Genomic DNA, 23,630 nt, shown 5'->3' with positions numbered 1-23,630 from the left:
CTATGTGTTATCTGTAGCTGGCTACTTTAGAGAAGGAGAGAAATGAAGGTCATCTGTGGTGTAAGAATGAATTATTGCTGTGCAAGTGATAGTCTTAGTAGGAAGACTGTTCTCTACTTTTCAGTCTGTAGTCTTGGCGAAGCCTTCTGTAGAGAAGGCTTCCATATCGTATGAGCTGTTCCTCTAAAATGATAGGATGGGATTTAATCCAAGAGTAGGCTGAAAGAAAAACTAAACTACGATCACTGCTCTTTTCTGAAGGCGCTATGATTTGACACTTGGAGAACGTGCGTTTTACTTGCCAGCACCATCTTATCCCTGTTCATTCCCTCCTGGTCAGCAGGGGGCTAATAGTAAGCAGGCTGGATTTCTGGGACCACGACTTCTTCCTCATATGATTAAGGTAATTCAGGGAAGCGGGAGGGCAGATAACGGCACCAAACTGCTAGTGGGTTTGGGGTTTGGTGTGGGGTTTTTTGTTTGGTTTTCAGCATCTTAGTTTTGTTTTCCTTCCCACGCTGCAGCTTTCTTCACAGCCCTCATGCTACAGCCAGAGTCATTCAAACAGTGGTTACTGCTAAATTGTGCAGCCATGCGACTCCTTTACTTTATACCTCCAAGACAGCTTTCTAAAGCACAGAGAGCTACGCTCTTTGACTATTTAAGCAGAGTGTACTAATCCTCAAATCATTTAAAAGAGGACTTGTTTTTCCTATCCTCGTCACTTTAGCTAAGACAGGGAAAACTAAATGTCTTATTCCTGAGCACCAGAACGATTACTTCAGGCTTTTCAGGGTATGTTTAAAGGGGAAAATAAATATATTTGGGAATAGCAGCAGGTAATGTTAAGTTGCTTGGCTGTTTTTCAAAGATGATGTTAATTTGATACCAATCTGCAGTAAACCAAAAGCAGGAATTGAATACGCTTATTGGACTTGCATTTATCCTTAAAGGGCAGTGTGTTTTTCTTTTTAGGTGTTAAGACCATTTGTAGAAACACTCAGTAGGAGAGTTTTGTGTTTCAAAATGTTACATGCAGTGTTTGCGTTAATCCATCTTGCAATTTCTTCTTTTTAAATACAGAATTCAAGCCGTTTAAATGGAAATGGATCCATAAAAGAGGACACAAAGACCACTGGTGTCACCCTAAAAAGGCCATCTTCAGCACCACCAATGGCCTGTGTTCAAAACCAGGCAATTACCAGGCCTTCAATGACTGATACGTCAAGAAAACAGAAGATCACCATCAGTATTCACAATAAATTGCCTGCTCGTCAGACTGTGTCACAGCCTGACTTTCTTAGCAGTGCTGTGGAGGATGAAGATCTCTACCAGGCTGTTCCTTCATCCACAATTACAAATTCGGTAATGCAAATGAAGCAAATGCAAACAAACAAAAAAGTTTCTGATGAAATTTTTGTGGAGCCAACAGTGAATGAAAATCCTAAACTCAGCTCAGATAACACAGTCCCTTATGGTGCAGAATCTTCAGGAAAATCTGAGGAGGAGTCAAAGGGCTTATTTCAAAGGAATTTGAAATGCAATGCAATGTCCTCTAATGGAATTTTGGTTGGAAAGGTAGTCCGTACATTGCAGCATTCCAATTCTTCCTGTCAGAATGCTGACAAAGGAAGATCCCAGCATGAGCTGCCAAAAACAGATTCACTAAATGGTGCTATTAGGTTAGTTAATGAATCTAAAGAAAACGGACTGAAACTTGATGATTCCACTTGCCGAGTTGAACCTGTTAAACCTTCTGAGATGTTCTTTTCTAAAACAAATGGATCGCTTGAAACATAGATTTGCTCCATCGAGAATTTCTCACCTACGATGTATTCGGGAGTGTTTATTGTGTTCCTAATTCAGGTGAAATACTGAGAAAACACAGCACACATGTGATCGTAAGGCTTTGTGGTATTATCCCCTTAGAATTTGCAGACCTGAGCTTACATTAGAACTTGTCAACTTAAGCTCAGCTGAGATAAAAATTCCTAAGTTTCATAAAGTAGATTTTGGGGGGTGAGTTGGGGTTATCTTTGAAGTGTAGATAATGCATACAACTCACAGCGGTCTTGCTTACCATTTAATGGAGACATTCTGACAAGACTAGTCCTCAGTACTACTACAAATAGTATTTTTTTGTCCGCTGACTTGTGCGTTTTAATTGCAGATGCCTGGAGCTATGCCTTCAGTCAATCGAGAAGTCATCACGGAGTCCTTCAGAGCCAGCCAGCTGAACAGCTTGTCAGAGGAAATGAGGTAAAATGAGCACAGTCTGATTAAGACAAGACTTTATGGAAGTTCGTTACAGTTTTATCTGTCTACTAATAGTATTTAATGGAAGAATTTAAATTAGTACAATTCCATACTGTGTGTCCAGTGTCACGAACAGAACTAATGATCAGCACTGAGCATATCACTCTGATGCAGGTTGGTGCCTCAAGGAGAACTTGTGTTCCTTTATAGAATGTTTTTTCCATTTTTCTCCACTGTCTGGAGAAACACTGGCTGTTCCCCGCTCGCCCCTATGCCTTTTTTCTCAGAGCAGCAGGTGGAAGGAGACAGATGCGTTTGCTTTTTTAGTGCAATGGCTTCAGAAGCAAGAGGGGAAAAAGCACTTTCTCTGGGAGCTGAAGAAGGTGTCCTAATCACAGGAGAGGTTTCTAAATGGCATATCTTTGCGAGCGTTCCTGTAGTCCGGAGGTTTTTGTTTGTTTGTTTGCCTTTGGAAGGTTTTACTCTTAATATTCACGTCCTTCAGCAGAAGTGAGAAATGGGTTTTTATTTTATGCAGTGTTGCGGAACCTCCGAAATCTCCTGGGAATGATGAATACCTCGCCCAGTACCAATGTGATGACGGTGGAGACAAGGAGAAAGCAAGAAGATCAAAAGAACGTGACCTCATTTCAAAAGAAAATGTTTTGTCCGGCAAAGAGTCTTGTGAGCCTGGTGAGAAATTGCGGCAAACTTCCTCTCTCAAGTCTGACACTGAATGTAGCTCTAACAATCTTTCTTCCTTAGCTATTGCAGATAGACGCCAAGATACAAAGGACAAGACTAAAACCACTGAGAAAGAGCATTACCGAAGCAAGAGGGAACATGCTCCTAGTGAAGAGAAGGAGAGTCAAAAAGCAGGTCCTTCCAGCAAGAGGAGGTGTTCTCAGAGCGTGGAATTTGTTGAGCAAAAGAGTCACAAGCAGGAGTACTGGGAGGGAAGCAGGTACAGATCTTTCCCTCGTGAAAGAAACAGCCCTGAGAATGGCAGAAGAGCAGTCAAATATTCAAAGTACAGATCTGGCAGCGGAGGAAGATCAGAACAAGGTAGCAATAGGTACTACCGATCCAAAGGGGAAAGAAGTTGGAGCAGAGAAAGATACTATCGAGACGAAGCACGGAGATGGGAAAGATGTGGCTATTACAAGGATTACTATTCACCTCATGCGACAGGAGACAGTAGAGAGAGAAAGTTCTCTCACGGCGATTCAGCCTTTGACAGATCGACTGCAACTTACTACAGCAGGTCACATAAGCATTATCATTACAAAAGCGGATGGCCTCACGGTTCCCTCTTGAGAGAGGAAGATGTACGTCGCTTTGGCACACCCCGAGCAGACTTGCATCGTTGCTCGGTACCTCAGCAACATTCCAGAAGACATTCTCGTGAAAGACATGCGCTTCCACCTGTGTCAGCTCATTTGGAGAACTGTCGCCAGAAAACTGAAACAGAAGGAAACAGAAAAAGAAAATATACCCGTGCAGAAGGTAGTGAAAGTGAAATAGAAAGGAAAGACAGAAAGATAGAAAAGGAGCTTGTAGGTGGTGAAAAAAATGCAAAAATATCACAAGTTCTGGAAGAAAAAGAAGTCTAAGGATAAAGATGGAGAGAAGGATTCCAAGTAAGCAAGGATTCCAGCATACTCCGCATTTTTTATCCTAATTCTTTTCTGGGTGCTTCTCATGTCTTCCTTTTTTTTTTTTTTTTTTTTTTTCTGGTAGTTTTTAAATTATTTAGATAGCACCAGCTGGCTGGGGATCATGTTGTTAGGTTGATCAGTGAAGACAGGAAAGCTCTTGCTGAATTGTGTCAGAGCACTAGCTTTGGACCACATAGTTCGAATCACATCCGTACACCATTCCAGATTAGGTTAAAAGATTTTTTCTGCTTGCACGTATTCCAGAGCTAGCCGTTGTTAATGATCTGTGTACAAACCAGGACCTATGGTCCTTCAATCTGACGGCTTAAGTTTGCTGCATCTAAAGTAAGTTGCGTGTGCACAAAGCACCACAAAATAGCTGACATGCTGCAAATCATCACCTGTGGTAAAATAAATCAGGTTTCATATAGGCAACAAGTGCCACATCTTTTTTTCCCTTTTTAACTTGCATGTTTCTTTCAGACTTCATGATTTGTGTTTCTGTGCGCTCCGCTTTGACAATGCCAATCGCAAGCGTAAGAAAAAGAAGAAAAAGGAGAAGAAAAAGAAGAAAAAGGAGAAACACCAGGAAAGCGAAAGGCTCCTTGGAACACTTAGATCCTCGTTTCCAGAAGATAACGCGGGAGAAGAAGGAAGAATGCCATCCTCCAGATGGCTCTTCATGTCAGTAATGCAGAAGTGAGAGCAGTAAACAACCTTACAAGGAAGGGAAGACTTCCAGTGCAGGCGAAAGCAAGAAATACTGCTCCATCGCATCCAACGACTATACTAAAGGTAAGCGGCCGCAGCGTGTGTGAGGAATTCCTTTTATATTAATCTCGAGATTATTTCAAACAGTCTTGAAGTGCTTGATGACTTAACAGTCTGCAGATTTATTATCAAATCAAAAAAAAACCCCACTTGGTAGACTATTTTTTTCCCAGTTTTGAATGGCCACTAGGAAAGAAGGCCTGAAATAAAGAGGTTAAAGGCAAATGGTTTTCATTTGGTTTGATGATGAAGTGGCAAACAAGAGGAAGAGTTGCAAGCTCCCTTCTTAAATTCAGTCCAGCCAAGTAGGAAAAGTAAATGTGGACAGTTGTATCTTGGCAAAGAAGATAGTAGGGAGCAAGGAGGTTCAGCAGTCAAGATGGAAGGTGATGCCATGAGGCTTAGAGGCTAGTAATGTTCTAATGAACATGGCCAAGTCTTGCGCTGAGCAGCCTGCTTGGGTCCAAAGCCTGCAGTCCTCCCCAAGATGTCGGCGAGGGGCTGGTGAGCCGTTGGGACGGAACCCCCGTTGCCCGGGTTCCCCAAGCAACCGCCCCACTCTCCAGCCACCATGGCAGGTCCAGCAGCCGGCTCCCGCTCCTCCCGGGGCTGCGGCCCTGCTGGCGAGCCCAGCGCCCCAGAGCTCAGCCCAGCGGCCTTTTTCCCACAGAGGGTTTCCCCAGACGGCTTCCGCGGCTTGCGCAGACGCAAAACTCCCCCTTCGTCGTCCCAGCCGTGCCGCCAACGGTGGCTGCCTGGCTGCTGCCCTCCCTCCCCGGAGCGACGGCGCTGCCCTTGCAGCCCCCGCAGGTACCCACCCTCCCCTCCGCGCTGCCCCAGGCCACCGTCTGGCACGTGGTGCCGGGGGTCCAGGGGCAGGTGCTGCAGCTCCCCGCCGGGGTGCAGCTGCCACCTGGGGGGCACCTCCCAGCCCAGGGGCACCACCTGCAGCTTGGGCAGCTCCCCGCCGGGGGGCAGCTCCCTGCTGTGGGGCAGCTCCCCGCCGTGGGGCACCAGCTGCAGCTGGTGCAGCTCCCCGCTGTGGGGCAAAACCTGCAGCTGGTGCAGCTCCCAACCATGGGGCACCAGCTGCAGCTGGTGCAGCTCCCCGCCGGGGGGCAGCTCCCCCACACCGCTCCTCCCTGTGCCCCCGTCCATCAGTGGGGACAGCCCATGGTGACGGGGACACTGGTACCCCACCATGCGCTGGGGCTGGGGCCCAGGGCCGTGCTCCATGGGGAGCTCCTGCACCCCGCAGGCACCTGCCTGTTGCAGGCCCCCGCCCAGCGCAACCCCCCGCCACCCCTCGTCCCGGGGCCTCCGCTGCGGGGGCAGGCGCTCCCCACGCCCCGCACCCTGAGCAGCAGCCGGGGGCAGCTGCCGGAGCCCTGCTTGCACGCCGTGGGGCTCAGCGAGGACCAGGGGCCCCCGCTGCCCGGCCCCACTGCCCCCAAGCCTGCCCAGGCTCCAAGGACCGCCAGCACCCAGACGGCGACGCCTGACGGTGAGTTTGGGGCTGGCACAGCCGGCCGCTGGGCGCCCCACACCCAGGGGCCATGGGAAAGCTGACATCGCCCGTCTTGGGGGATTTTCTTGCTTCGTCCTCAGCGGCGACAGCCCCGCAGGTGCCTGAGGAGCCCCCGCAGCTGCCCGAGCTGGGCCCTGATGCCTTTGCCGAGGCCTTTCCAGAGCTGGCAGGGGACAGCCAGCAGCTGCAGCACATGCAGGACGAGCTCCTGGCCGACCTGGACATCCCCATCCCCGGCATGGAGGAGCTGCTCAGCTGGCTCGATGCCGTGGAGCCCCAGGACGCCTTCCCCGATTTGCCCAGCAGTCCTGCCCTCAGCCGCTTCCTCTCGCAGCTGCCCGACCTCTGCAAGGACATCGAGGAGCCGAGCACGCAGGGACTGGAAGCCACAGGAGCCCTCGGTGAGGTCCCCTCAACCCCTGGGCTGCGCCCCGAGAAGCTTGAGGGTGGGCTGTCGCTGCAGTCCCCCGTCGTGCCAGCAGTGAGCCCCCCGCTCAGCCCTGCAGCCAGTCCCCTGCCCAGTGCGCTTAGGAGCCCCCTACCCAGTCCACCCCTGAGTCCCCCCAGGAGCCTCCCTGACACCCAGCTCCTCAGTGCCCTTAGTAGACCCCTGCCCCAACCCCCTCAGCGTTCCCTCAAGACCCGCCCCAACCCCAAGGTCCCCAGTGCCCTTAGTAGACCCCAGCCCAAATCCCCCCCGAGTTCCCCCAAGAAACGCCCCAACCCCAAGGGCCGCACTGACCATAGGAGACCCCTGCCCAAACGCCCCCTGGGTCCCCTCAAGAGCCCCCCGCCTGCCCCTGCGTCCACCGGCACCAAGCGGGGGGCCAAGCGCCCTGCGCCCAGCAGCACCCCCGGGACAGCGCAGAGCTGCCAGCACAGGAGGCCGACGACAGAGAACCCCCCCGGCAAGGAGAGGAAGACGCTGCTGGGCCAGGCTGGCCAAGGCCGCAAGAGACCGTGCCAGGGGAAGACGGGTGGCAGCAGCACGGTGGCTGGCAGCAGCAGGGAAGCAGGCAGCAGCGGGCAGCAGCTGGCGATCAACAGCACCACGGCACCCAGCAAGAGAGCGCGAAGCCCGGGGGCTGCAGGGGGGCAAGGAGCAGCGGCGCCACCTCCCCGCAGAGCGCGGCTGCTGCCGGAGACTCCGAGTGGGGAGCCCCGTGCCGTGCGGCCCCAGGACAGGCTCTGTCCCCAGGCCAGCGGGGCCAGGACGCTGCAGCGCCAGCAGCCGGGGACAAAGACCCCCAGCGAGACTTTGCAGCCGCTGGGGGCCAGGGCCAAGGCGCTGGGGCCAGCGTGCCAGCTGGCCTGTGTGCAGCCGCAGCCCACCTCCAGCAGCCCCAGCAGCATGCCCAGCGCCCCGCCGACAGTGCCAGGCTCCAGCTACCCGTGACCGACCTCGGGCTTCTCCTCGACGGCCCCCGCAGCACCCAGGCAGGCACAGAGACCTCTGCAGGCACCTGCTCCAGCTTCAGCCACGCTCCTCAGCCCTTGCCCCTCTCGCTTGCCCTCTCCCCTCTCTCGTGCTGGAGCTAGGGGATGGGCTTGCCACTCACAGGGATGGCAACAGCGCCAATGGCAAATGCGCGCGCGCCTCACCCAGGAAGGTGGCAATGGCAAGCTGGGGAGATGCTGGCAGCAGCTGGGCTGGGAAAGCTTGGCCATGGCAACTGCTGCTTGGGACACCAAAGGGCTGAGAGACAAGACTTGCTTCTTCTTTCGGGGCATTGCTCTTCTTTCCTGCCTTCTGGATTAAATTCCTCTCCTTAGGTGGTCACTCAGCAAGGCCTCTGCCTGCAGAGCACTTCTTCTTGCACTGGCATGCCAAGGGGATAAGAACTGGGAGGTTTTGGGGACAGCAAATGATCAGTGGGATGGGAAGTGATGATGGGGATAGCAATTCATTGGAATGGGACAAATGGGTTTTATTTGTATTAAATTTAAATTTTTAAATTTTCATTTAATTTATTGGTTTTCCTATTTATTTAATTAAATCCACTTTATTGACTGTGTTGTACGGTATGGCATTGTTTTATTATTATAAAATTATAAGTATTTAATAGCATTAAATATTTTTATATATTAATATCTTATAAACTGTAAGTATCATTATTTATTATTTTGTTGGTTTTTATTCCTTTTCTACCCTATTAAACTCTCTTTATCACAACGCACTGGTTTGGATTTTATTTTTCCTTCCGAGTCGTTCTGGATTCACTCCGGATGGGGGGACACTAGCGAACGCCTGTGTGCTTCAGATCCAAGGTCACCTTTGCCCTCATTCAAGATACATATTTGCATCTGTTGTTGTGAAACAAAATTAACAACAGGAACAATAAAGTTACCTACTTGCTAGCAGCAGCTCTACATTTGCTGGGGTCTGCTCTATGCATTTTGAAGACCATTCCATGCTCTTCAGCCCCTTCAGGAGGAAATGTATGGTTCTAGGAAAATGCGTCTTGACCTGATGCAAAGCTGTGACGCAGCCTACAGCTGCTGCAAGCCCTGGCATTTTACCTGCAGCCCCTCCAACAACTCTGATGTTCCCTGCATCGACTTCAACCACTGCGGCAGGACCTGAGGCCCCTCAAACCCTTGTCACACACCCTGCGGCCCCTCGAGCCCCTGGCATGTTCCCTGCAGCCCCTCCAGCCCCTGGCATGTTCCCTGCAGCCCCTCCAAGCCTGGCACAGGCCCTACAGCTGGCTCCGGGGACGACCCCGTTGCTGTCTCAGGCACCAATACACACAAGGGGAAGGAATGCATGCAGAAGTCATCTCATTTCGGAAGGGCAGAAAGTCCTCCCAAGAAGGGGAAGGAGCAAGAGGAAGGCGAGGCAGCCTACCCCAAGGTAGGGCCATCCCAGGGCACAGGAGGCTGTTGGAAAGGAGATTAGATAGAAAAGCAGCAGGAAGCAGGTGATCCCCATCCCTGGGCGAGCTGCGAGCCATGGGACAAGATTGCAGCTGTCCTCCAGGCGAGCACATTGTCAGCTGGCTGCTGCGCTGCTGGGATAGCAGCTGCGGGAGCCTGGCAGCAGAGGGCAGGGAAGCCAAGCAGCTGGGATCCTTCTCTGGGGAAGGGGGCACTGAGAAAGCGCTTGCAAACGGGGCACAAGCCCTCAGCCTCTGGAGGCGTGAAGGAAAGGGATCCCTTCTGGGAAGATGCTGTGGGCTTGCTGAGGCTCGAAGAACAGACGGTGCTGGCTGCTACCAGCGTGCTGCAGCAGCGGCAAGACAGAGCCGTGGTGGTTTTCCTCAGCTGGGCAGCTGAGCTCCAGCACAAGCGCTCTCTCCCTGCCCCTCCTCCAACGCCAAGGGGAGAAAAGAGGCTGGCAAGGGCTCAAGGGCTGCCAGAAGGACAGGGAGATCACTCCACAAGGAGCGTCACGGGCAAAGCAGGCTCAGCACAGCCTGTTCCAGTCCAGCCCGGGGCCTGCTCCACCGGGGGCTCTCCACAGGCCGCGGCCTCCTCCAGGCCACAGCCACCTGCTCCACCGGGGGCTCCTCCAGCCACAGGGGGGCTGCAGCGTGGAGATCTGCTCCACGGGGGACCCATGGGCTGCAGGGGGACAGCCTGCTCCACCAGGGGCCTCTCCCTGCACAGGCCGCAGGGGAACTGCTGCTGGGAGCCTGGAGCACCTCCTGCCTCCTGCTGCACGGACCTTGGGGGCTGCACAGAGCTTTCTCACTCCTCCCTGAGCCACACGCTGCTGGGCAGCAGCTTTTGTTCCCTTTCTTAGATGGGCTCTCCCCCAGGCGCAAACATCATCCTTTTGCTCTGCGTTCTGGGCAGCAGCGGGTGGGTCCCTCCTGGAAGGAGCCTCCTGGCAGCGGCCCTGAGCTCCCATGGGGCAGCTGCTGCATTCTCCTCACAGAGGACACCCCTGCAGCCCCCCGCTCCCACAGCCTGGCCACGCAAACCCAAGCCAAGACGAGCGAGCCTCCCTGATTGCCAGCCAGCAGCTGGCTCAGCCTGGGACCCCAGGCCAGTGCCCACAAGACTCTCCTGGGCCTTGAAAAGCAAGCCTTGTGGGGACGGAGCACCCACAAAGAACGGACTCACACAACAGGACTCCTTGCCAACACCGCCTCACAGACACCTGGGCCTTGAGCGGGTAGCTCACCTTGAGCGAGCTCATTTCCTTCCCAGTAGCTGAAATGTGCCCTTTCGGGGGCATTTGGGGACTACAGCGTGCTGCTGAGAGGGATGTTGGAGCTCCTTCAGGGCAGTGCTTCCACTAAGGCAAGGCCTTTTCTGCATCTTCTACTGCCCTGCAAGCGAGGATGCTTGGGGCACACAAGAAGCTGGCAGGGGACACAGCTGCAGGGATTGCAGGGATTCCTAAAGTCATAGCCAAATACAAGAAAGACAGGAGGACGTGATGCTTCCGAGAGAAAGGAGCTTGCTTTGGGGTCCAAATCCATCCATTTTTCAAATTAAAATATTTTCATATATTTTATTTGGGGCCTCCTCCTCCACCTTCACTTCCTCCAACACATCCTCCCCCTCCTCATTTTCTAGGATTTTTCTGTTTTTTATTTTTTGGCCTCCTCCTCTCCCACCTCCTTCTCCTCACCCACTTTTTTTGTATTTGTGATTTTTTTGGCCTCCTTCTCCACAACCTCCTCCTCCTCCACGTCCTCCTCCTCCTCTTTTTTTGTCTTTTACATTTTGGCCTCTTCCTCCTTTTCAACTCCTCCTCCACCACTTCCTCCTCCTCCTCCACCACATACTACTATATATATATATATATTTTTTTATTTATTATTATTTTGGACTCCTCCTCCACAACCTTCTCCTCCGCCACCTCCTCCACCTATGCTTCTTTTGTTTGGATTCTTTTTTTTTGGCCTCAACCTCAAACACCTTTCCTTCCGCAACGTCCTCCTACTATTATTTTGTTATTTTTTCGATTTTTTTTGCCTCCTCGTCCACCGCCTCCTCCTCCTCCTCCTCCTCCTCCACCGCCTCCTCCTCCTCCACCGCCTCCTCCTCCTCCTCCACCGCCGCCTCCTCCTCCTCCTCCACCGCCTCCTCCTCCACCGCCTCCTCCTCCACCGCCTCCTCCTCCACCGCCTCCTCCTCCACCGCCTCCTCCTCCTCCACCGCCTCCTCCTCCTCCACCGCCTCCTCCTCCTCCACCGCCTCCTCCTCCTCCTCCACCGCCTCCTCCTCCTCCTCCTCCACCGCCTCCTCCTCCTCCTCCTCCTCCTCCACCACCACCACCTCCTCCACTACCTCCTCCTCCTCCTCCTCTCCATTTATAGGGAGGAGCAGCCACATCCCCGGTTGATGACAGGCTATTTGCATAATAGCTAACAATCGCTACCCAGGCAACCAGGCCACAAGCAATGCATCAGAGAGCGTCATCAAGTTGCTAGGAGCCGCCAGCTGCTACCTTACAGGGCTACGGTGCCATGGTCCTGTGGGATTACAAACAGAACTAGAATTAGGAGCGGTGGTCAACGCTCAGCGCCAGAGAGGGTGTTTTGTTTTGGAGTCCTCCGCCTCCTCCTCCTCAACCACCTCCTCCTCCACCTCCTTCTCCTCCTCCACCTTCTACTCCTTCTCTTTTGTTTTTTGTTTTTTTTTGGCCTCCTCCTCCACCACCTCCTAGTCCTCCTCCACCTCCTCCTTTTTGTTTTTTTTTTTTGCTGCCACTTCCTTCTCTCACATTCTACTATTTCTCCTCCACCTTCTTCTCTCCTCTTCCACCTCCATCGTGTCCCTCTGCCTAGCCCTTGCTCACCTCCTCTTTTGTCACCGCTTCGTACTCATCCGTCTCCTTTTCCAGAAATGCCGCCACCTCCTCAATCTTCTCCGCCACCTCCTCAATCTTCTCCGCCACCACCTCCACTGCCCCCTTCCCCTCTTACCCCCCCCCCCTTTTCCACCTATGCCTCTTCCTCATCGTCCTCCTTTTCTGTTTCCATCTTCTCCCATCTCCCCTCTCCAGCACTCTGGCTCCCACTGCCCCCCTTTGGCCCTTTTATAGGGAGGAGCAGCCACACCCCTGACTGATGACAAGCCATTTGCATAAGAGCTAACAATCGCTACCCAGGCAACAAGCAACGCATCACAGAGCGTCATCAAGATGATAGGAGCCGCCAGCTGCTACCTTACAGGGCCACGGTGCCACGGTCCTGTGGGGTGACAAATGGAACTAGAATTAGGAGCGGTGGGCAGCGCTCACAACCAGAGCCTCCCAGAGAAGCCGCCTTGGCACACCTGGTTCGTGGCAACTTTTCCTGACATCTCTGGGCTCACCATCATTGCTACCAGCATGCCTCAGCAAGGAGCATGCAGAGGAAGTTGGCCAGGAAGTTTCTGCCGAGGTGGAGGAGGCTGTGGAGGAGGAATAGTCCGTAGGGCTGGAGAAGGAGAAGGAGGAAGAGGCAGTGGAGGTGGAGGAGGTGTTGGAGGTGCAAGAGGCAGGGAAGGAGGAGAAGGAGGAGGAAAATGAGAAATAGGATTAGCAGGCGGGGGACGAGGAGGATGCGGTAGACAAGGAGGAGGCAGCGAATGAGGAGGAGGCAGTGGACAAGAAAAAGGCTGTGGATGATGAGGAGGAAGTGGTGGAGGAGGACGTGCTGGAGGTATCATAGAATCACAATTGTTAGAGGAGACCTTCACATTTGTCCGGTCTAGTCATCACTGTACTACCAATGTCACCCAATAAACCATGTTCCTAAGCACCAGCTCCAACCTGTCCTTGAACACCCTGCTCCTCTGGGGCGTCCTCCACAGGTCGCAGCCTCCTCTAGGGCAGATCCACCTGCTCCACCGGGGGCTCCTCCAGCCACAGGGGGGCTGCAGCGTGGAGATCTGCTCCACGGGGGACCCATGGGCTGCAGGGGGACAGCCTGCTCCACCAGGGGCACAGCCTGCTCCACCAGGGGCCTCTCCCTGCACAGGCCGCAGGGGAACTGCTGCTGGGAGCCTGGAGCACCTCCTGCCTCCTGCTGCACGGACCTTGGGGGCTGCACAGAGCTTTCTCACTCCTCCCTGAGCCACACGCTGCTGGGCAGCAGCTTTTGTTCCCTTTCTTAGATGCAAGATCTTCTTAAATTCAGTCCAGCCAAGTAGGAAAAGTAAATGTGGACAGCTGTATCTTGGCAAAGAAGATAGTAGGGAGCAAGGAGGTTCAGCAGTCAAGATGGAAGGTGATGCCATTAGGCTTAGAGGCTAGTAATGTTCTAATGAACATGGCCAAGTCTTGCGCTGGGCAGCCTGCTTGGGTCCAAAGCCTGCAGTCCTCCCCAAGATGTCGGCGAGGGGCTGGTGAGCCGTTGGGACGGAACCCCCGTTGCCCGGGTTCCCCAAGCAACCGCCCCACTCTCCAGCCACCATGGCAGGTCCAGCAGCCGGCTCCCGCTCCTCCCGGGGCTGCGGCCCTGCTGGCGAGCCCAGCGCCCCAGAGCTCAGCCCAGCGGCCTTTTTCCCACAGAGGGTTTCCCCAGACGGCTTCCGCGGCTTGCGCAGACGCAAAACTCCCCCTTCGTCGTCCCAGCCGTGCCGCCAACGGTGGCTGCCTGGCTGCTGCCCTCCCTCCCCGGAGCGACGGCGCTGCCCTTGCAGCCCCCGCAGGTACCCACCCTCCCCTCCGCGCTGCCCCAGGCCACCGTCTGGCACGTGGTGCCGGGGGTCCAGGGGCAGGTGCTGCAGCTCCCCGCCGGGGTGCAGCTGCCACCTGGGGGGCACCTCCCAGCCCAGGGGCACCACCTGCAGCTTGGGCAGCTCCCCGCCGGGGGGCAGCTCCCTGCTGTGGGGCAGCTCCCCGCCGTGGGGCACCAGCTGCAGCTGGTGCAGCTCCCCGCTGTGGGGCAAAACCTGCAGCTGGTGCAGCTCCCAACCATGGGGCACCAGCTGCAGCTGGTGCAGCTCCCCGCCGGGGGGCAGCTCCCCCACACCGCTCCTCCCTGTGCCCCCGTCCATCAGTGGGGACAGCCCATGGTGACGGGGACACTGGTACCCCACCATGCGCTGGGGCTGGGGCCCAGGGCCGTGCTCCATGGGGAGCTCCTGCACCCCGCAGGCACCTGCCTGTTGCAGGCCCCCGCCCAGCGCAACCCCCCGCCACCCCTCGTCCCGGGGCCTCCGCTGCGGGGGCAGGCGCTCCCCACGCCCCGCACCCTGAGCAGCAGCCGGGGGCAGCTGCCGGAGCCCTGCTTGCACGCCGTGGGGCTCAGCGAGGACCAGGGGCCCCCGCTGCCCGGCCCCACTGCCCCCAAGCCTGCCCAGGCTCCAAGGACCGCCAGCACCCAGACGGCGACGCCTGACGGTGAGTTTGGGGCTGGCACAGCCGGCCGCTGGGCGCCCCACACCCAGGGGCCATGGGAAAGCTGACATCGCCCGTCTTGGGGGATTTTCTTGCTTCGTCCTCAGCGGCGACAGCCCCGCAGGTGCCTGAGGAGCCCCCGCAGCTGCCCGAGCTGGGCCCTGATGCCTTTGCCGAGGCCTTTCCAGAGCTGGCAGGGGACAGCCAGCAGCTGCAGCACATGCAGGACGAGCTCCTGGCCGACCTGGACATCCCCATCCCCGGCATGGAGGAGCTGCTCAGCTGGCTCGATGCCGTGGAGCCCCAGGACGCCTTCCCCGATTTGCCCAGCAGTCCTGCCCTCAGCCGCTTCCTCTCGCAGCTGCCCGACCTCTGCGAGGACATCGAGGAGCCGAGCACGCAGGGACTGGAAGCCACAGGAGCCCTCGGTGAGGTCCCCTCAACCCCTGGGCTGCGCCCCGAGAAGCTTGAGGGTGGGCTGTCGCTGCAGTCCCCCGTCGTGCCAGCAGTGAGCCCCCCGCTCAGCCCTGCAGCCAGTCCCCTGCCCAGTGCGCTTAGGAGCCCCCTACCCAGTCCACCCCTGAGTCCCCCCAGGAGCCTCCCTGACACCCAGCTCCTCAGTGCCCTTAGTAGACCCCTGCCCCAACCCCCCCAGCGTTCCCTCAAGACCCGCCCCAACCCCAAGGTCCCCAGTGCCCTTAGTAAACCCCAGCCCAAATCCCCCCCGAGTTCTCCCAAGAAACGCCCCAACCCCAAGGGTCGCAGTGCCCTTAGTAGACCCCAGCCCAAATCCCCCCCGAGTTCTCCCAAGAAACGCCCCAACCCCAAGGTCCCCAGTGCCCTTAGTAGACCCCAGCCCAAATCCCCCCCGAGTTCCCCCAAGAAACGCCCCAACCCCAACGGCCGCACTGACCATAGGAGACCCCTGCCCAAACGCCCCCTGGGTCCCCTCAAGAGCCCCCCGCCTGCCCCTGCGTCCACCGGCACCAAGCGGGGGGCCAAGCGCCCTGCGCCCAGCAGCACCCCCGGGACAGCGCAGAGCTGCCAGCACAGGAGGCCGACGACAGAGAACCCCCCCGGCAAGGAGAGGAAGACGCTGCTGGGCCAGGCTGGCCAAGGCCGCAAGAGACCGTGCCAGGGGAAGACGGGTGGCAGCAGCACGGTGGCTGGCAGCAGCAGGGAAGCAGGCAGCAGCGGGCAGCAGCTGGCGATCAACAGCACCACGGCACCCAGCAAGAGAGCGCGAAGCCCGGGGGCTGCAGGGGGGCAAGGAGCAGCGGCGCCACCTCCCCGCAGAGCGCGGCTGCTGCCGGAGACTCCGAGTGGGGAGCCCCGTGCCGTGCGGCCCCAGGACAGGCTCTGTCCCCAGGCCAGCGGGGCCAGGACGCTGCAGCGCCAGCAGCCGGGGACAAAGACCCCCAGCGAGACTTTGCAGCCGCTGGGGGCCAGGGCCAAGGCGCTGGGGCCAGCGTGCCAGCTGGCCTGTGTGCAGCCGCAGCCCACCTCCAGCAGCCCCAGCAGCATGCCCAGCGCCCCGCCGACAGTGCCAGGCTCCAGCTACCCGTGACCGACCTCGGGCTTCTCCTCGACGGCCCCCGCAGCACCCAGGCAGGCACAGAGACCTCTGCAGGCACCTGCTCCAGCTTCAGCCACGCTCCTCAGCCCTTGCCCCTCTCGCTTGCCCTCTCCCCTCTCTCGTGCTGGAGCTAGGGGATGGGCTTGCCACTCACAGGGATGGCAACAGCGCCAATGGCAAATGCGCGCGCGCCTCACCCAGGAAGGTGGCAATGGCAAGCTGGGGAGATGCTGGCAGCAGCTGGGCTGGGAAAGCTTGGCCATGGCAACTGCTGCTTGGGACACCAAAGGGCTGAGAGACAAGACTTGCTTCTTCTTTCGGGGCATTGCTCTTCTTTCCTGCCTTCTGGATTAAATTCCTCTCCTTAGGTGGTCACTCAGCAAGGCCTCTGCCTGCAGAGCACTTCTTCTTGCACTGGCATGCCAAGGGGATAAGAACTGGGAGGTCTTTGGGATAGCAAATGATCAGTGGGATGGGAAGTGATGATGGGGATAGCAATTCATTGGAATGGGACAAATGGGTTTTATTTGTATTAAATTTAAATTTTTTAATTTTCATTTAATTTATTGGTTTTCTTATTTATTTAATTAAATCCACTTTATTGACTGTGTTGTACGGTATGGCATTGTTTTATTATTATAAAATTATAAGTATTTAATAGTATTAAATATTTTTATATATTAATATCTTATAAACTGTAAGTATCATTATTTATTATTTTGTTGGTTTTTATTCCTTTTCTACCCTATTAAACTCTCTTTATCACAACGCACTGGTTTGGACTTTATTTTTCCTTCCGAGTCGTTCTGGATTCACTCCGGATGGGGGGACACTAGCGAACGCCTGTGTGCTTCAGATCCAAGGTCACCTTTGCCCTCATTCAAGATACATATTTGCATCTGTTGTTGTGAAACAAAATTAACAACAGGAACAATAAAGTTACCTACTTGCTAGCAGCAGCTCTACATTTGCTGGGGTCTGCTCTGTGCATTTTGAAGACCATTCCATGCTCTTCAGCCCCTTCAGGAGGAAATGTATGGTTCTAGGAAAATGCGTCTTGACCTGATGCAAAGCTGTGACGCAGCCTGCAGCTGCTGCAAGCCCTGGCATTTTACCTGCAGCCCCTCCAACAACTCTGATGTTCCCTGCATCGACTTCAACCACTGCGGCAGGACCTGAGGCCCCTCAAAGACTTGTCACAAACCCTGCAGCCCCTCCAGCCCCTGGCATGTTCCCTGCAGCCCCTCCAAGCCTGGCACAGGCCCTACAGCTGGCTCCGGGGACGACCCCGTTGCTGTCTCAGGCACCAATACACACAAGGGGAAGGAATGCATGCAGAAGTCATCTCGTTTCGGAAGGGCAGAAAGTCCTCCCAAGAAGGGGAAGGAGCAAGAGGAAGGTGAGGCAGCCTACCCCAAGGTAGGGCCATCCCAGGGCACAGGAGGCTGTTGGAAAGGAGATTAGATAGAAAAGCAGCAGGAAGCAGGTGATCCCCATCCCTGGGCGAGCTGCGAGCCATGGGACAAGATTGCAGCTGTCCTCCAGGTGAGCACATTGTCAGCTGGCTGCTGCGCTGCTGGGATAGCAGCTGCGGGAGCCTGGCAGCAGAGGGCAGGGAAGCCAAGCAGCTGGGATCCTTCTCTGGGGAAGGGGGCACTGAGAAAGCGCTTGCAAACGGGGCACAAGCCCTCAGCCTCTGGAGGCGGCGCCTGTCAGGCGTGAAGGAAAGGGATCCCTTCTGGGAAGATGCTGTGGGCTTGCTGAGGCTCGAAGAACAGACAGTGCTGGCTGCTACCAGCGTGCTGCAGCAGCGGCAAGACAGAGCCGTGGTGGTTTTCCTCAGCTGGGCAGCTGAGCTCCAGCACAAGCGCTCTCTCCCTGCCCCTCCTCCAACGCCAAGGGGAGAAAAGAGGCTGGCAAGGGCTCAAGGGCTGCCAGAAGGACAGGGAGATCACTCCACAAGGAGCGTCACGGGCAAAGCAGGCTCAGCACAGCCTGTTCCAGTCCAGCCCGGGGCCTGCTCCTGCGGGGGCTCTCCACAGGCCGCGGCCTCCTCCAGGCCACAGCCACCTGCTCCACCGGGGGCTCCTCCAGCCACAGGGGGGCTGCAGCGTGGAGATCTGCTCCACGGGGGACCCATGGGCTGCAGGGGGACAGCCTGCTCCACCAGGGGCACAGCCTGCTCCACCAGGGGCCTCTCCCTGCACAGGCCGCAGGGGAACTGCTGCTGTGAGCCTGGAGCACCTCCTGCCTCCTGCTGCACGGACCTTGGGGGCTGCACAGAGCTTTCTCACTCCTCCCTGAGCCAGACGCTGCTGGGCAGCAGCTTTTGTTCCCTTTCTTAGATGGGCTCTCCCCCAGGCGCAAACATCATCCTTTTGCTCTGCGTTCTGGGCAGCAGCGGGTGGGTCGCTCCTGGAAGGAGCCTCCTGGCAGCGGCCCTGAGCTCCCATGGGGCAGCTGCTGCATTCTCCTCACAGAGGACACCCCTGCAGCCCCCCGCTCCCACAGCCTGGCCACACAAACCCAAGCCAAGACACCGAGCGAGCCTCCCTGATTGCCAGCCAGCAGCTGGCTCAGCCTGGGACCCCAGGCCAGTGCCCACAAGACTCTCCTGGGCCTTGAAAAGCAAGCCTTGTGGGGACGGAGCACCCACAAAGAACAGACTCACACAACAGGACTCCTTGCCAACACCGCCTCACAGACACCTGGGCCTTGAGCAGGTAGCTCACCTTGAGCGAGCTCATTTCCTTCCCAGTAGCTGAAATGTGCCGTTTCTTGGGAGTCTGGGGGCTATAGCGTGCTGCTGAGAGGGATGTTGGAGCTCCTGCAGGGCAGTGCTTCCACTAAGGCAAGGCCTTTTCTGCATCTTCTACTGCCCTGCAAGCGAGGATGCTTGGGGCACACAAGAAGCTGGCAGGGGACACAGCTGCAGGGATTGCAGGGATTCCTAAAGTCATAGCCAAATACAAGAAAGACAGGAGGACGTGATCCTTTTGATATAAAGGAGCTGGGTTTTGGGTCAAAATCCATCCCTTTTTCTATCCCGCAGACCCCCAAGGGCGTAGGACAGCAGCACTGCAGGGCAGCAAGAGATGCTGTGCATTTCTCTCGTCCCCCTGAGACAGCCACTGGGTGACGATGGTGCCAAGTGTCTGGAAAGAGCCCTTGCTTTCTCAGGCCCAGGTGTCCAGCTGCACACCAAGGCCGTCCCTGGCTTCCAGGCGCGGTTGCCAGGCCCAAGGCCGAGCTCCCCTGCGAACCCCCAGCCCAGCAGACCTTGCTCCTGGCATTGTGGAGCAGCCATTTCACGGCAGCCTTTTCTCCTGGCAGTCAGCTTAGCGCCGAATGCTCTGTCACTGGGACGCCTGAGAGCCATGGGAGCTCAGCAGAGAGTCACTGTCAGCTTGGAGCTCACAAAGGTGGGTGGCCGCAAGTGCCCTGAGCGTCCAGCTCGCATTGAGGACTGGTGCTGGCACTCGAGGCGTGGAGGTCGGCATGGTGCAATGGGAGACGCCACTGTCCTGCTGGTGGGACAAGAGACACTGATGTGCTGCTGCTGCAGGAGGAGACTTGAAGGTGCTGCTGCTTAGAGGTGCTGAGGAGCGGGCAGCCTCCTTCGTGGTGGCTGAGCTGAGCATGCTCCTGTTCATTAGTACTCTCCCCTTCCTATGTTTTTCCTAAGGTGGAGAGAGAGAAACGCACAGATCTCTTTCTTTCCCGGTAAGAAATGGAAGAGCCTCGTATCTACATATTTGCCAGATTCATCCTAGCACCCTTGGGACTGGGGATCTGTGTTGATCTGTAATAAAGAGCAATCATCAGCACAGCAAATCCCCGTGACCTTGTGTCTATCAGCATCGTCCAAATCCCTCTCTAGAGCTGTAGGCTCGCCAAGCTGTGTGTTGGATGGTGAAGCTGGGAAACGCTTGGGATGGGGAAGGCTGAGTGGGCCGAGAAATCCTTGCTGGGATGGGAAGGTTTCCTTGGCGTGGAAAGGCATTGGGCTAGGAAATGAGAGAGGTGGGAAATGTTCCCGGGCTTTGAAAGCACTGGGAAGCAAAAGCATTGGGATGAGCAATCGCTCCTGGGATGGGAAAACATTGGGATGGGAAGTCTTGAAAGGGGTGGGTAACATTCGCTGAGGAAGGAAATACTTGGAAAAGTCATCCAAGAGAGGGAAATTCTTTGGGACGAGATCTCTTTGGATGAAGAAACGCTTCGTGTTGATGGGAAATCTTTTGTCTGGGAATCTGTTCTCATGTGAACTTGTCAGGATGGGAAATGACCATGAGGATGAAAGCTGGTCCTGGCATGGGAAATGCCAGGGAAAAGAGGCGGTGTGGAAGCGTGGTGGGCATGGCAAGTGCTGCGTGGGAGGGCAAGCCTGCTGGGGATGGCCAAGTCTTGCGCTGGGCAGCCTGCTTGGGTCCAAAGCCTGCAGTCCTCCCCAAGATGTCGGCGAGGGGCTGGTGAGCCGTTGGGACGGAACCCCCGTTGCCCGGGTTCCCCAAGCAACCGCCCCACTCTCCAGCCACCATGGCAGGTCCAGCAGCCGGCTCCCGCTCCTCCCGGGGCTGCGGCCCTGCTGGCGAGCCCAGCGCCCCAGAGCTCAGCCCAGCGGCCTTTTTCCCACAGAGGGTTTCCCCAGACGGCTTCCGCGGCTTGCGCAGATGCAAAACTCCCCCTTCGTCGTCCCAGCCGTGCCGCCAACGGTGGCTGCCTGGCTGCTGCCCTCCCTCCCCGGAGCGACGGCGCTGCCCTTGCAGCCCCCGCAGGTACCCACCCTCCCCTCCGCGCTGCCCCAGGCCACCGTCTGGCACGTGGTGCCGGGGGTCCAGGGGCAGGTGCTGCAGCTCCCCGCCGGGGTGCAGCTGCCACCTGGGGGGCACCTCCCAGCCCAGGGGCACCACCTGCAGCTTGGGCAGCTCCCCGCCGGGGGGCAGCTCCCTGCTGTGGGGCAGCTCCCCCACACCGCTCCTCCCTGTGCCCCCAGTGTCTCCCAGTGGGGACAGCCCCTGCTGACGGAGACGCTGGTGCCCCAGGATCCCCTCTGCTTGGGGCCCAGGGCCGTGCTCCAAGGGGAGCTCCTGCACCCCGCAGGCACCTGCCTGCTGCAGGCTCCTGCCCACCCCGGCCCCCCCCCACTCCTCGTGCCGGGGCCTCCGCTGTGGGCGCAGGCGCTCCCCGCGCCCCGCACCCTGAGCAGCAGCCGGGGGCAGCTGCCGGAGCCCTGCTTGCACGCCGTGGGGCTCAGCGAGGACCAGGGGCCCCCGCTGCTTGGCCCCACTGCCCCCGAGTCTGCCCAGGCTCCAAGGACCGCCAGCACCCAGACGGCGACGCCCGACGGTGAGTTTGGGGCTGGCCCAGCCGGCCGCTGGGCGCCCCACACCCAGGAGCCATGGCAAAGCTGGCATCGGGGGATGCCTGGGGGATTGCATTGGCTTGCTTTTTCCTCAGCGGCGACACTTGCAGAGGTGCCTGAGGAGCCCCTGGAGCTGCTGGAGCTGGGACCCGATGCCTTCACTGAGGCCTTTCCCCAGCTGGCAGGGGACAGCCAGCAGCTGCAGCACGTGCAGGACCAGCTCCCGGCCGATCTGGACAGCTCCGGCTTGGAGGCGCAGCTCAGCTGCCTGGATGCCGTGGAGCCCCAGGACGCCTTCCCCGATTTGCCCAGCAGTCCTGCCCTCAGCCGCTTCCTCTCGCAGCTGCCCGACCTCTGCGAGGACATCGAGGAGCCGAGCACACAGGGACTGGAAGCCACCAGAGCGCTGGGTGAGGTCCCCTCAACCCCTGGGCTGCGCCCCGACAAGGTGCAGGCTGGGCGGGCGCTGCAGCCCCCTGCAGCTGCTGTGCCGCCACTCAGCTCCCCCCTCAAGCCTGCAGCCCGGCCCCAGCTCAGGAGAGCCCTGCCCAAAAGGCCCCCCCAGCAGGAATTCATCCCTGCCCGCAGGAGAACCCTGCCCCAGCCTCCCTCGGCTCCCGTCCAGAGCCCCCCCGACCCTGACTTCCTCACTGCCCTCAGGAGAGCCTTGCCCAAGCCTCGCCTGAGTCCCCTCCAGAGCCCCCCCGACCCTGCCCGCAGGAGACCCCTGCCCAAGCCTCCCTCGGCTCCTGTCCAGAGCCCCCCTGACCCTGACTTCCTCACTGCCCTCAGGAGAGCCCTGCCCAAGCCTCACCTGAGTCCCCTCCAGAGCCCCCCCGACCCTGCCCGCAGGAGACCCCTGCCCAAGCCTCTCCCCAAAAGGCCCCCCGAGCAGGAATTCATCCCTGCCCGCAAGAGAACCCTGCCCCAGCCTCCCTTGGCTCCCCTCAAGAGGCCTCAACTTCTCCCAGCCCTGAGGAGAGCCCTGCCCAGTCCCCCTCGCAGTCCCCTCCAGAGCCCCCCGCCTGCCCCTGCGCCCACCGGCACCAAGTGGGGGGCCAAGCGCCCCGCGCCCACCAGCACCCCCAGCACAGCGCAGAGCTCCCAGCACAGGAGGCCCACGACGGACAAGACCCCCGGCAAGGAGAAGACGCTGCTGCTGGGCCAGGCTGGCCAAGGCCCCAAGACGCTGCGCCAGGGCAAGACGGCTGGCCACAGCGCGCTGCCTGGCAGCAGCAGCCAAGCGGGCAGCGGCAGGCAGCAGCCAGCGAGCGACAGCACCAGGGCGCCCAGCAAGAGAGCGCGAAGCCCGGGGGCTGCTGGGGGGCAAGAAGCAGCGGCGCCGCCTCTCTGCAGAGCGCGGCTGCTGCCGGAGCCCCTCCCCATGAAGCCCCGTGCCCATGCCCGTGCCCGTGCCCGTGCCCGTGTGGTGCGGCCCCAGGACAGGCTCCGGCCCCAAGCCAGCGGGGCCAAGACGCTGCAGCGCCAGCAGCCGGGGACAAAGACCCCCAGCGAGACTTTGCAGCCGCTGGGGGCCAGGGCCAAGGCGCTGGGGCCAGTGCGCCAGCCGCCCTGTGTGCAGCCGCAGCCCACCTCCAGCGGCATGCCCAGGGCCCGGCCGACGCTGCCAGGCTCCAGCGCTGTGCCCGCTGCCCCCCGGCCCCCAGCTGGCCACAAGGCCCAGGCGCTGCTGGCACCACCAGGCAGCACAGGAGCACAGAGAGCTCCCCCAGAGCAGGCGCCCAGAGTGTGGGGCCTGCCAGCCGCAGGGGGCCAAGCGCAGCGTCCGGCTCTGCCCACGCAGCCGCGCACACTGCAGCGTCCGGCGCAGCCCCGCGTGGACTACGTGCCCTGCGTGGGGCCCTGGGCGGGCCGCGACGCAGCGCCCACGCCGCTGGAGGAGCAGGAGGAGTCGGTGCCCATCACGCCGCAGCAGCGTCCCGAGCGGGAGCGCCTGAAGAAGCTGGCCCAGGAGGAGCGGCAGCGGGCGGCCCACCAGACCAAGATCGGCCCCGTGCAATTCTTCGTGCAGCGGCAGAAGGACCACGCCATAGCCTACTATTACAGCCACCCGTGACCGACCTCGGGCTTCTCCTCGACGGCCCCCGCAGCACCCAGGCAGGCACAGAGACCTCTGCAGGCACCTGCTCCAGCTTCAGCCACGCTCCTCAGCCCTTGCCCCTCTCGCTTGC

The sequence above is a fragment of the Aythya marila genome (genome assembly GCF_965140915.1).
Source record: "Aythya marila genome assembly, contig: HAP1_HAP1_SCAFFOLD_181, whole genome shotgun sequence".
Classification (NCBI taxonomy): Eukaryota; Metazoa; Chordata; class Aves; order Anseriformes; family Anatidae; genus Aythya; species Aythya marila.
Note: the sequence above shows the minus strand (reverse complement) of the source record.